This window comes from Podarcis cretensis (genome assembly GCF_951804945.1).
Source record: "Podarcis cretensis genome assembly, chromosome: 7".
NCBI lineage: Eukaryota > Metazoa > Chordata > Lepidosauria > Squamata > Lacertidae > Podarcis > Podarcis cretensis.
Window position 1 is genome coordinate 49,075,050 of NC_137176.1, and position 8,253 is coordinate 49,083,302.

Genomic DNA, 8,253 nt, shown 5'->3' on the forward strand with positions numbered 1-8,253 from the left:
AATTGATCCCAGAGAGTTACAACAAAATTAAAACAACAATTAAAACAATCCAAACTAAATAAGAGAAAGCTATAATCAGGGGTGGGGAACCTTAGGCCTAGGCCAGATGTGGCCCTTCACTGGTGCTGATTCACAATGACCCTAAATGTTTTTGCCAGGCTGCAATTTGTCCTTGAATGCTGATAATGCTGCTTGCCTGCTTAGACAAAGGATAGAAGGAAGGATAAGTGTGTGTTGGAGCTAGACTACTGTAGGATTGACATTTATTGCTTTTCCCCATTTACGTCTCTGACCCTTCCCAACATTGGTATGTGGGCTCCAGCAGGGTGACTAGGAGGGAATGCAATCCTTAGGCTGAAAGAGATTTCCCACCCCGATCTAAATCAAATGCACAATAAAAATTCTGCCACATCTATTGTAGCAGTGGGCCAACATCCCATAAATACCTTGGCGAACAGGCATGCTTGAACCTGGTCCCAAAATGTCAACGAGGTCAACGCCAGTTACACTTTCATAGGAATGGCATTCTATAACTGGGACACTGCCACTGAGAGGACCCCATGTTGTGTCAGCACGTAATGAATTTCCTCTGGTGTAGAACAATGAAAAGTCCCCGATCTCCCAAAACTAGTAACCTGAGCAGATTGATATACGGAGAGGCATTCATTCAAATACCAGGACCCCATGTCATTTAGGGCTTTATAGCACAACAGTGTCATCTGAAATGCAGCACAGAATTGAACAGGTGCCCAACAGAAATCTTTCACAATCAATATGGCATGATCTGATGGCTGCCCCAGTCAACATTCTTGCTAACTGAAGGTGTGGGGTTTATATTTAAAGATAGGAGGTTCCAGGAAGTGGTTTGGCACAAAAAGCAGCAAAAGAAAAGAAAGAGGAGAAATGGCATGGGGGCGGGGGGCGGGGAGCATTAATTCTTTTTAAAAATTACTGGCATGCTGGATGCTGGGGCTCACTTGTGGTTGCTGCTTCAAATTATACTTTAAGAATTTTGGCAGTGACACAATTTTATTGTGTTTAGGCAGAGTTTTAATTAAGACTCACACACTTCAGGCTCAGACTATTTGCACAGTTATTATTCTGCATAAGATTTGAAAAATGCCACCCTGATTAATTAGTGCAGTTAATACAATGATTTGTGATCTACAGCCTGCGCTCATAAGCTTCATTAAAACCATGACTATGACACGAAGATAGATCATTGCCTTCTGTGTCAGACACAGCAGGAGGTAACTTTTTCTATTAGAATTCTCTGTAAGAGTTCTTAAGTTTGTGCCATTAGCATATTGCTAAGGAATAGTCTCTTTCACACACAAGTCCCAAAAGTTCTACAGACCTCAATTCCATCACCTGGGAATTCACCTCATGTGATAAATTTAGTTTATGCCACCCTACTTGAATGCAAGAGCTCTGCAGTGAAGTATGTCTCTATGAAGTTGAAAGATATGAGCAAGATGTTACTGTTCTGTCATCAGAGAGATACTCTGTAGAGAAGCATGGGCTTTTTATGAAAAGCACAAGAATCAGAAAGCAACGAAAACAAAAATAATAATAATAAAAATCAGAGTACAGTGGTACCTCGGTTTAAGAACAGTCCGATTTAAGAAGGATTCAGTTTACAAACTCTGCAAAACCGGAAATAGTATCCCGGTTTGAGAACTTTACCTTAGTCTAAGAATGGAATCCAAATGGTGGAATGGCACTGGCATCGGGAGGCCTCATTAGGGAAAGCGCGCCTCAGTTTAAGAACGGTTTTAGTTTAGGAATGGACTTTCAGAACGGATTAAGTTCGTAAACCGAGGTACCACTGTATTGGAAGGTTCTTGATTTTGGAAACATTTCGGGCTGAGAACACCAGCATCCTGAAACAAGTTATTTCATCTTATTTATTCCTATTCCTTTATATCCCACACTGAAAATCTTTACTCTGCTCAGAAGGAGCTGGCCAGCAACCAACCTGGCAACTTCATTTCATGCCTGCAGCAACAATGATTGAAAGCAACTCAACCAGAATGCAGGAAATACTGAACGAAGAGTAGCATGGCCAAGTATAACCAGAACATTCCAAACAAGGAGACAAAAATGGGCAGAGCAACATATAGGCATTTTACATTCATACAATAGGCTAGTTTCTACACATGCTCCTCTCTATTTTTCATCTAGGCAAGCATGAAGCATTAACAGAGTTCAAGGATGCATTCCAACCAAGTAAAAATACGTAAGGAGGCTACAAAACAGGGCTGGTGACGGATGCAGCCTGGGGAGATGGGGCATGACCTGGCAAGACTCTCAAGTGCTAGATAAAGAGGCCTGGAGAGCCCCATGTGACTCCGTATCTGAAGTTCCTAATCCCAGCAATAGTGCTCTTGCAGGTACTTGTGGAAGAAAGAGGGCTGGAAATTGTACCTGGTTGTATGCTGAGGCAAACAATATGGAAGCAATAGACTTCCAACAGGCTAAGAAGCCAGATTTGGCCTTATAAGCAACTCTATTTAAACCAGTATAAAGCAGCTACACCGGGTAAAAAGACCAGTATAAACCTTAAGAAATCCATAGAAAGTGGATCTGTTTTATAGCCAGTATTGGGGTAGGGTTTCCCTATAAAACACCCACATGGAAAGAGTCCAGCAGAAGACATCTTCATAGCTCTCACTGGAGGCAAACGATCTATGAGATGTCACTGACATGCACACCATAGCAGTTGCTTCAAAGAACCCTCATACCATTGTGACACACAACTTTATTGCAATGCAATATATGATAGACTTTAAAGGGGCATTTGTGCTTAATGAAAAGCCCAAATTTCTGGGCTCATTATAGTTCATCAGAAATTAGAAACATATTGGTTAACGGTGCCCAATCACTGCTACCTTGCTCTTCATTTGGCACTAAAAAAGGTAAAGGGACCCCTGATCATTAGGACCAGTCATGGCTGACTCTGGGGTTGCGGCGCTCATCTTGCTCTATTGGCTGAGGGAGCCAGCGTACAGCTTCCGGATCATGTGGCCAGCATGAATAAGCCAGTTCTGGTGAACCAGAGCAGAGCACGGAAATGCCGTTTACCTTCCTGCCGGAGTGGTACCTATTTATCTACTTGCACTTTGTGCTTCTGGACTGCTAGGTTGGCAGGAGCAGGGACCGAGCAACGGGAGCTCACCCTTCGTTGCGGGGATTCGAACCGCCAACCTTCTGATCAGTAAGTCCTAGGCTCTGTGGTTTAACCCACAGCGCCACCCGCGTCCCATTCATTTGGCACTAGTGGGACAAAAAAAAAAAAAAAAGGTGATCAGGTCCACTTCATGCCCAACTGTCTTGCCCCCCCCCCCCAGTCTTCTGCCAATGTGAACCACCAGCAGGGTATAGGCATTTGAATTGCCCCATGAAACTTCATCCTAACCTTCTCTACTCAGAAGCAACTCTACTGAATTCAATGGGGCTTATTCACACTGGGTCTCAAGTAGCTGCCCTTTCCCACATACAATATAAGCTAGCTCTTAGGCCTACTCAGCAAAAACGAAAAGGTGGAGCAAGGTGGTATTTTGTACTTGTCTCCAAAACATTTTGCTATAGGTATTTTAAAATATGGTGGAGTGGTGATTGCTCCAGAGTTTCTTCAGAACAAACAATATCAGTTGTGTTATTGAAGCCTTTAGAATGATGCCAGTGTCATTTAAGCTTGTCATTAAAGCTAGCATCCACATACAATCAGCTTAAACTGCCGTATATCACTATGATCTAGAAAATCCCCATACCTGTTACAAGACATGTTGGCAATCTGTATCAAAGTTTTTTATTTTATAGGAGTATTGTTCTGTACCTACAGCTGAAAACTGGGTTAGAGATCTTTTAGAGTTGTCTTTTAAAGAACAAATTGTTCACTATAGGAGGCAGATCAGAGAAATTGCCTATCAATTGTTTGCCTATTCAGGATAGTAACCTTTTATTGGTACTGATGTATCCCTCTTATGCAAAACAACAACCTGTCATTCCTTGCCAGTTTTTTTAAAAAGAATTACTCTAATTCAGCACTTAAGTTATGTTAACCTTCTTTTTAAATTTTACTGTCAGTTTATTTAGGGAATGTTTATTTGAAAAATTGGAGAAGGAGTGTCTGATAATTAACTGTTATCTTCTCTAGATTCTGATTATACTAGGTAAAGGTAAAGGGACCCCTGACCGTTAGGTCCAGTCACAGACGACTCTGGGGTTGCGGTGCTCATCTTGCTTTACTGGCCGAGGGAGCCGGCGTACAGCTTCCGGGTCATGTGGCCAGCACTACTAAGCCACTTCTGGCGAACCAGAGCAGTGCACAGAAATGCCATTTACCTTCCCGCCAGAGTGGTACCTATTTATCTACTTGCACTTTGACATGCTTTCGAACTGCTAGGTTAGCAGGAGCTGGGACCGAGCAACGGGAGCTCACCCCATTGTGGGGATTCGAACCACCGACCTTCTGATCGGCAAGCCCTAGGCTCTGTGGTTTAGACCACAGGACCACCCGCTGATTATACTATTGAAACCTTAATTCTGCTAGTCCCCTGCTAATTATTCAAAATATGCAACAACCTGAGCTGAAGCTCATCAGAGTTTGGCCCTAGACTGCACCTTGAAGATCCTTCCCAGTCTTGAAAAGTGTTTTATTCGCCACTAGAGAGGGGGACTCAGAGAATGAACATTTCAGTCACACCTGCAAATAGGAACAAGAGTTTCTAATTTTGCAGGTTGTATCTCCTAGACAGAATTAAGCACCAACACTTCTGTTTCCTACTATTAATATTAGTAAAGTTAAACAATTCTGTTCTACTAATACTGCTGTAGTTTTCTACATAAAAAAAGGATTTGCTTAAAGCTACAATAGTGTCAAAATGTGGTTTATATTAAGCAGGAGGGGTTGTCAGAATGTATGACACCTAAACTTGTTCTCTCTGCTGGGGGGTACAGAACACTGGACAGGAAGATGGCAGAGATACAGAAATGTTCACACTGACAAGTACAGCAAACACATTCAGAGAGTATTTCACTTCTTTCTTACAAGAGGAAACAGAGGAAGTGTCAGCACTGGACAGAACTGTAACAGTATTCAAAACACAACACAACACAAAGCAGACTACTAGCTAGTAATCCAGTGAAGTCAGAAGCTGCAGTAGCACATACTAAAAACTATGCCCAACTGAACAAAGCCGGACTTACTTCTAAGCAAGCATGTCGGACACATTCTTTTTCTGTTAAAACTTTTTTGTTTAACAAACAATAAATCATAAACTGGAGCAAACTTTAACTAGCAAAATGACACTATACATTTGGGTCTGAAATGACCCAGCATCTGATCTGCATGCAGAAGGTCCCAGGTTTAATCCCTAGGTTTAATCCGTAGCATTTTCCAGTAGGGCTAGGAAGGACTCCTGTCAGAAAACCTGAAGAGCTTCTTCTGGTCAGTGTAGCCAATACTAAACTAGATGGAGCAAGGGTCTGACTCACTATAAGGAAGCTTTCTATATTCCTAATTCTCAATATACATGATAGGAAATGATTGCAAGTTCAGTTGTACGTGGATCATAATCACAAAATTGTCCCATAATTCAAGAAATTCTTTCCATAACTGATTAAAGTGGTCTTTGTCTGTTATCTCCACTTTGAATAAAAGTTACGAAGTTATGGAACATCCCAAAGAATGTCCATTTGTTTGGTAGCCATTTGCATCCAGCAGGGTAATTTTTCAGTCAAATAAGAAGCCAAAAACCACTTTATTTTTAAAAAAATATTAGTTGACTGATCAACCGATTTTAATCAAATAGGTCCACATAAAGCAAAATGGACAGCCATTTTGACCTTTTAGATGGACATACAGTACAGAAAAACAACAACCCTGTTCTATTTTGTTTCAGTCACACTATTGGCAACTTTAAAGAGTTTTGTGTCAACCAGTTATATGGAACTAACTTATATTCAAGTAATTTCCATACAGAAGCTTATTTTCAAAATGTAGCTAGTGAATTTTTGACGTATATAAATATTTGAACAGCAGATGCTCAAAATGATGTGAATTATCCAAAAAGCATGATTTTCTCAGTTCCTATATATGCCAAGTAAGCAATCTTGACAGTATTCCAGGAAACTTTGTCTTTGTCACTTATGCCTGCTTTTCGCTTTGAGACTAACATTTAAGTTTTGCACTGCAGTATCTGGAAAATAGTGTCTAGGTGACATTCTCACAAGAATCACTTAAGTCCCCGACTTCTCCTTAACTTTGAAGACTTCTTTTAATGCACGTCAAAGCCCTTAAAAAGCAAACTTTCTTTTTAAGGGTTTTCCGCAACAGCCTAGTTATTCCATTCTCCTGTGATATCTTGATAGGTGTTATACACATACTCAGAATATACAGGAGGGAAATGAATAATTTGAAGCTATCTGAAGACACTTGCTATATTTCCACTGATGTCTGCAGACTGTGGTGTCAGACCTAAATGCACAACTCAAAGATTTCATGTGTCAACCATCATCACAATTTCTCTCTCTCTCTCTCTCTCTCTCTCTCTCTCTTAAAGGGTTTTGACCCATGAAGCTATAAATATGTGCAAACTTTTAAAGACACACATTTAGGAGATGGAAACACAGACTCTGCACCAGCTTTGAGGAACAATGCAATGTATTCTCTGGAATAACTCTTTGTAAAATCAGGATCACACCCAATAAGGAGAGAATCTAGATAGGACCATTTTGATGACAGAGATCCTTAAGTCCTTCTGGCAGGACAAGAGTTAAAAGAGTGACAAAGTGACAAAGTGCCTAAAGGTCATCTAAAGATCCTCAACAGTGTGCATGGATTCTTTAGCCTCATTAACAACACTGCATCCATACAGTTCGTTTCAAGCATTCAGCGTTCACACTTCTGTTTCAGATATTTTAAAATTTCTTTAAAAAACCGAAACCACCACCTCAGCAACATAAAAGCCCTGTAAGGAAGGCCGGTATGGACTGCAGATGGGAAGGTGGAGCTCAGCTGACAGCCCCTTGCCCAGAGCGACCCCTTTGGGTGGTGTGCAGCCTTTGAAGAAAGGAAATCTCCAGCTCCCACACTTGCTCATTATGGGATGGACCCAGAAGACACCGTAGGACGGTCTCCCCCTCGCCCTTAACAGATGCAGGAACTCGAGAGGGGCAGCACCTGTTGAACTTCCGCTCAACCTGCACCACCAAGAATAGTCCCAGGCTCTCGGGAAAGGAGCGGTCCCCTCATGAAGCACAAAAGTTGCGGGGTTTTGCGCCGCGGGACGGGGCTTCCCATGTGGGAACGGCGAGGGCGTGGCGAAAGAGCCTGTCAGAAAAGGCTTGGGCAAGCCGAGGCAAGCAGGTGCCCCAGAGGCTCCTTCCTCTGCTCTAGTTTGAGGGGGCGAGAAGAGGAGACGAGCTCGCCCCCTTCCTCGCGGGCGGACTCCGGACAGCCGCCTCAGGGAGGGCTGCGGCCACCGAGTTCGCCTCGCAGGCGGGCAGAGGGGCTTGGAAGCGGACGCGCCAAAAGAAGCCGCTTGTTTACCCCGCGCCAGCGAGTTCTCCTCTCTGCCGGCCTCCCCCCTCCCCTCCCCTCCCCTCCCCTCCCCGGAGAGGGCAGCTTACCTCGCTGGCGCGCCCGCGGCTCGCTGTGGAATGGCACCGGGCGGGACAGAATTCCCCGGCTCTCTCTTCCTCCTCGGCTGGCCGAGCCCCGCCCTGCAAACTTCCCAACCTACCCGAGGACGGGGCGGGGGCGGCAGAAGAGCGCAAAAGTGTCGGAAGGTTCCCCTCAGGCGCGCGCGGCGCCCTCTCGGAGACCTCTCTCCGGCCAGAGCGGAATAGAACAAGCCCCAGCAGCGCGTCTCCTTCTCCCGACGCGCCCAGGGCCGGGGCGCGAGGCGGGCTGCGCGTGCACCACCGCCTCCTTTTCGCGCCACCTCCACCACCCTCGCCCTTACTTTCTGCCAGGAGAAGTTGGCGCTGCACTGAGGCTGCGGTTCTAGGGACGCGGAGCGCGCGCGCGTCCGGGGGGAGGGGGGCGCTCCTTGGAATTCGCTGCTCGGTGAACCTGAGGCGCGCAGCCCTCGCTCTGAGAGCGCTGCCCGCCCCTCGAGGGGTCCTGCGACTTGTCAGAGCGATGTGACAGGCAGAAAGGGCACAGGTGCACAGTCGTGCATTGTAAGTCGAGGGAGAATTGTTCAGGAAACACGGTTTAGATTTGTATATAAACTTTTTAAAAAG

General features: G+C 44.5%; 1 protein-coding gene across 1 annotated transcript in view; it reads right to left on the reverse strand.

Moving 5' to 3' along the window:
* Positions 1-7,981, reverse strand: part of CHST9 (carbohydrate sulfotransferase 9) — a 56,112-nt gene extending 48,131 nt beyond the window's left edge. The window contains exon 1 of the mRNA XM_079982743.1: positions 7,636-7,981. The gene's annotated coding sequence lies outside the window, so the exon portion shown is untranslated. The remainder of the gene's footprint in view (positions 1-7,635) is intronic.
* Positions 7,982-8,253: the final 272 nt, after the last annotated feature.